The 6,000-nt window shown below is 35.9% G+C and overlaps 1 protein-coding gene across 1 annotated transcript in view; it reads left to right on the top strand.

Moving 5' to 3' along the window:
* The first annotated feature begins 283 nt into the window (after positions 1-283).
* Positions 284-6,000, top strand: part of Sema2a (Semaphorin 2a) — a 512,925-nt gene continuing 507,208 nt past the window's right edge. The window contains exon 1 of the mRNA XM_077428031.1: positions 284-678. The gene's annotated coding sequence lies outside the window, so the exon portion shown is untranslated. The remainder of the gene's footprint in view (positions 679-6,000) is intronic.

The raw sequence follows: 6,000 nt of genomic DNA, 5'->3' as shown, positions 1-6,000 counted from the left end.
CATACATACATGCGTACGTACGTAGACATCAAGCGCGAATTCCGAACGGGAAATAATTGCGATTTAAATCTTTCTCGGGTCGGTTTATAAATGACGGCCACTTACGGTTCGAAAACGGCGCTACGGGCGGCTCTAAGATAATAAATTAAAATCTCGATGCGCGCGCCGTAGCCCACCCCCTATCCGTGTCCCTGTATACGGTGGGGGTTGACGGCGAGCCAAGGGTAGGGGGCGAAGTCGCGGGGGGCCCCAGGGGGCGCAGGGGGCGCACTCTGCGTGCTCCAGTCGGTGTGGAGCCTGGCGGCCGGCCGCCCGCGCCGCCCGCGATCGCGATCTTTCAAACATGCGCCCCTGGTACGGATTTTCGCGCCAAAACGCCATTTCCGGTTTTTCCGACGCTCTTCAGAAATAGTGCGCGTGACTCTCACCCCGCACCACCCCCGCCCCCGCGCGGACTTCCCGGCCGGTTTCCGGTTTACCTTTGAACCGCTCACGTTTCGGTGTGTCAGTGCGTTGATGCCGAAAGAGCAAATAATCTGGTTTGTTGTTGTTTGTTTGTCTTTGTAAGCGTTAGCCTCCATTAACAGTAAAAACAAAAGATTTGGACAGGTGTTTGTTGTGAAGAGGAAGAGGAAGAAGAGGACCACACGAACGAGCGCGACACAGAATAAATACACGGTGAGTTCGTTGTGATTGTTATGTTTATTCACACTTATATAGGTATAATTGATAAGAGTGCCAGGCCTCAAACAAACAAACCTCAAATAAAATATAGAGATTTGACGTTCATTTTTACATACATACATATGTATATACGATATTAAAGTAAGTTTACGTGTCAAAAGATACAATAACCAAAAATAAACAAAATCATGTCAAGTCGAAAATATACAAAATCAATTTGTATATTTTTATTAAAATTTAATTATAAATGAATTTAATGTAATCAAAAACGTCACCCAAAAGAAAAATCTATTACTGAATTAAATTTTATATCATATATATGTACATTCATATATTAAATTTAATGAATGTAAGTGATTCGGCAAGGCTAATTTTTCAATCGCATTCAAAGGCATCGATTTTTTTTCCTTTTCTAAAGAAACCTTTATTAAAATCAATCCAACATTTAGTCTTTAATTATGATGTATTTCAGTATTAATATTCTAGTCAAAAGCATATATTTAGAATGAACAGCGTACTATATATGTTCACATAGAGCTTAAGCTAGGATGTGACATAACAATGATTGGAAAACTTTTCAAACTGGGTCAAATTTAGATGTGTGAAAATATTGCAGGCAGCTCGAAGCATTCGACGCACATATGTATGTACATACATACATACATATATGTTATCATAAGTAGCATCATATTTAATACTTTCAATGTACGTATAATATAATAAGCTAAATAGGTTAAGAATAATATGTGAAAGAATCTGTATATTATGCTACAAACAGTATGAAAAACATGTTATCGCTAATGTAATACACAATATATAATATATAATATATTTTTTTAGGTCAGGACGTGTGTGGGTATATAAATCGGCGTATAATCCGATGTTTTCTTATTTTTTGCGCGTCGAACAACATCTGACTTTTCCATTCTAATATCGTCATTGTCTTTATCTTTTGTTATTGCGGGCAATCTCATCTATGACTATCCGTTATCGCGCTTTTCCACGAATTTTCCCCTTCGCTTCCGCTCTTACATAACGCCCCGTAGCGCGTTACTTATGCAGAAAATCGCGTCAGACTACACGCAAAAATAAATACAAAAAAAAAAATACGCACACATTTAAGCGATACACATCTAGGAAAATTTTTACTCTCGCTCTCGATTGTTTACTTTGATCTAGTGTTCGACTTTCAGGTTCAGGGGTGGCGCTCGCGAGGGTCGCGGTCCCCGAAATTGGTCGTAATCCCCGAACGACGGCCGATAAAGACGACCGTATAATGTTATTATGGCGTCTGGGCTTTTACTCGAATCTGTTTTTACAGTGGCTTATCTCGAAGATTCACTCTCGCGATGGTTATTTTTTCTTCTTTTAGCCGACTCTCCACATCATCAACGATTCGTTTTCCATTACCGGAAGGAAAACTCTTCCTTCGATGAAAGGCGATGGGATATTTTTCACCTCGGCGACCTTTCAATATCCATAGAATGGCTCGCGATATAAAGCTTCACTTTAGCAAATGAATCTACGTTAAAATATATACATACATATATACAATGTAACTTAATATGCATCGATTTTAATTAATGAAGTTCTGAAATATGATCGTCATCTTCATAGAGTGCTTTTTCCTCGCTGGATAGCTCCTACCAATTATTCACGATCTGCATTGTGTTTTATGTAGTAAGCTTTTTATTTTACTTATGATGTTCTTCTTCCACAAGAAAATACATATATATTTATAATTTATTATATCAACTTATACATATACATATATAAGACTAAATAGCGGATGCTAATATCTAATTCAACGGTTCTTTATTGAAAGCTATGAAATTGCATAGAAGACAAATACAAGATTGTTTTCCATTAAAACTTTCGTAAGTTTCGTAAACTAATATATAATTTAGAAAGAGACGAGTAATAAATAATTTCGAGAGAGGTTGAGAATTTCGTAAACAAGTCAAAATTTCTATGACGACGAGCCGATTTTTTTAATTCAAATAAATTCAATAAAAATCAAATGAATATTTACTATTAGATTCACTATGTTTAAGCTGTTTGTATTACAAACGCTGAGCGAAGCCGGGTAAAACAACTAGTACTACAATATAAAATACACCATCAATATAGCTCGGTGGTTGTGTTAATTGTAATCACTGAGAGGTTCAAGCCCTGGGTTGACCCCGATTGAAAAGAACTTGTTCGGATTTCTGCAGTGCTGCTGGTCGAACTGTTTGACTTCAAGTTGATCGTTTCCTATCAGATATGGCCAGTTTATCTGATTTAATCATTGTAACGGTTCGTAATCAAATTTGAAAAAAACCATCCTAGTCACTATTTGCCACCACTATTCGAATATGATTCCAAATTTATAATCTATACATTTATATATAATATGTACTAGTTTAATACCTTAGCTGTCGAAAAATATTATTTAATATTAATATTTATACATACATATATACATATGTACATATATAAATAGAAAACGCACATACGCAAAAGCTCTTCATAGGTATTGAAAATGATTTCAATTCAATTTTGTAAGATCGTCGGATTTTGAGTGGTTGAAATCTCGACGTACAAATTTCGTAAATATTTTATACGTAAACCTATAAGATAAGGCGATTGAGTGAATGTGTACGTTCACTTTATACATAGGTGTATATACTCGAGGCACTAATAAAGCCGAATGGGGTTTGGAGGGAAAACTCGTCTCTAGTATTTGTCGACGGGCAATATTTGTAGATTTTCCGTTCGTTCGGGGGCAAAAGTTTGAGGATTTCCACGAACGATAGCTGTCAAAAACGGGCTCGAAGATCAACCTTCGGGATATGGCTTTTATCCTGCGAATAAACACGGGTTGAATACCCCACACCCAGAGAGTCTAATCATCCGATTCTAGATAGCTCGGCCTGTTCGGTGTTTGATCTTCGTTGCGGCACGGAGCGGGGGAGCGAGGTGTGGGGGTGTTCTATTTCCTCGAAAGAGTGGACCAAAGACTCAATTATCGAAATTAATTTTCTAAATTTAGATGTTGCTTCGTCAAAAGGGAAAAATACTAAAAAAAATAAGAAACGAACGAGGAAAATTCATTGCCAATCGGCGAGAGGAATGTGTGCGATAAGAGCGCGAGCCGCTTGGAATTTTCATCGATCGCTCGTTTTTCCATTTCCCCCTCGTTCTTTTCGAGTTGACGAATCCTTTTTGGAAGCAATGTATATAGAGAGAATGATACGGTAAGCTCCACACGTGGAAATAATAAATAAGAAATGGATTCGCTTCGTCTGAATTTATCACAATTCATTTGATCCAAAATGTATTTTCTTCAGGTCGATGAGTAAAATATTGTCTCGGAGAAATTTGATACAAATCTCGGAACATCGGGTATGTACATTTATATTAAATCAAAATTTGTCAATAAAGCAACACCAATATTTTACTGATAATGTTAAATAGCGAATCAATCTTTTCAAGTGTGCAAAAAGATATTACATTCACAGCTTGCATATTAACGATACTTTTAGATCAAATTTCTCAAGAGAAAGATTTTTATAGCTTTACCAAAAATTTTTCAAGGCACTTGATGATATTTAGTAAGGAATTATTATAGCCCTATATATATGTAAATATATACATTCGTTGATGTATGTATGTATGTACATACATATAAAGACTCAGACTCGGGTAGGATTAGAAAATGAAATTGTAAAGCGAATTTAAAAAAATCGGATGTGACCAACCCATGACTTTATCTATGTAATTAAAGAATACAAGAATTATAAAAAACAAAATTCGATTATGAAACATACATACATAAATATGAACATGTTCACAAATACCGGCTATGGGGGTATTTGTGAACAAATTGAGTTATTGAAATTGAATTATTTTCTATACAAATTGAGCGTAAATATAGGGAAACTTACACATGACAAAAGTTCTACTTCCGGTGGTCGGATTTTGATCAAATTTTTTTATTACTTAAAATCACTATACATATTATAAACATAAAATATAAAGAAGATAAAAATAATTTTAAAGGTAAAAAAAAATGCTACTTCTGGTTTACGAATTCTAGCCAAAACCTTATCAACTTTAAGTTAGTACATAAAGAATACAAATATAAATTAACAGCTTGACTTTTCTAAGAAGAAAAATGTCACTTTCGGTTTATTATAATTTAATGATTTTTTGTTTATTTTCATCACATTGATACAACGGTTACACTTTTTTTTCTGACACACCTACTAATACACACACAAACATTTTTCTTAGAGCATGAAAACGTGATCGATTCTGAGTTCGAATCATTCATCCATTCAAAATCTCGAGTTCTTAATAAGTGAAAGTAAGAAGAGGTTAGTAAAAAAGCTTCTTATATAACTTTCATCATTTTTATTTCAAAAAGTATGTACATATATATGTGATACATTTTGAAACATAAATGATGACATTTATTGCCACTGTATACACAGCTCAGAAAAAATCAGATGCTATTTTCACTACATTCAAAACACAAAAATCAATGTCAAAGCTCATCAAATATTCTCACAGATAGACACAGACCCACACTTTATTTCATTGTTTTTTTTATCATCCTATCCAACATCAGAGAAAAAAAAAACAAGAGAGAATTGCAATTTAAAGCCACGACTCGGAAATTGCATCGTAAAAGATGCGAACCATTCAACACAGCACATATGTACGAGTATATAAGGATCACTCACACACAAACACACCTATCTCCAATTATTTGCACACGATCATCGATCTCGAAGGAACTCGTTAAGAGTAGAACGTCGTGGACCGACACGGGAGGAGGAAGAAGAGGAGGCGGATGAAAAATAAAGATTGACTGTTTTAAATTTAATCAGTTCGATCAGTATTCAGGGCGAGCATCGCACGCCGCTCGTTACGCAAGCCTGATGAGATTTGTCGACCGTATAATCAACTGATTGGAATAAAAAGCTCTGTGCCCCGCTGCTATGACTCTTCAAGTTTTGCATACAAATGTGCACAAAGTCTCCGCCTCAAATTGACCTTGTTTCAATCAATTTATTGGGTCGGACGTGACGCTCGAGATGCTGAACGAGTCGCAAAGACGCACTTCGATTTAATTCAAACCACCGCCCCCCCCCCCCCCCCAATGAAAGCCTTACGCTACAAAACGTTGCTTAAATTTGTCGGGTATACATGAATGGTTCGATGAGTTCATTGATTCAAACGTTTCGTTCAAATGTGAGGAGTCTGCCAGAATGTCAGAGTAATTGCATAAACGCGCCTTTGAAAGAAAACAATTAGTATTGATTCTAA

This window comes from Arctopsyche grandis, chromosome 3 (genome assembly GCF_051622035.1).
Source record: "Arctopsyche grandis isolate Sample6627 chromosome 3, ASM5162203v2, whole genome shotgun sequence".
Classification (NCBI taxonomy): Eukaryota; Metazoa; Arthropoda; class Insecta; order Trichoptera; family Hydropsychidae; genus Arctopsyche; species Arctopsyche grandis.
Note: the sequence above shows the minus strand (reverse complement) of the source record. Positions and strands in the feature narration are given on the sequence as shown.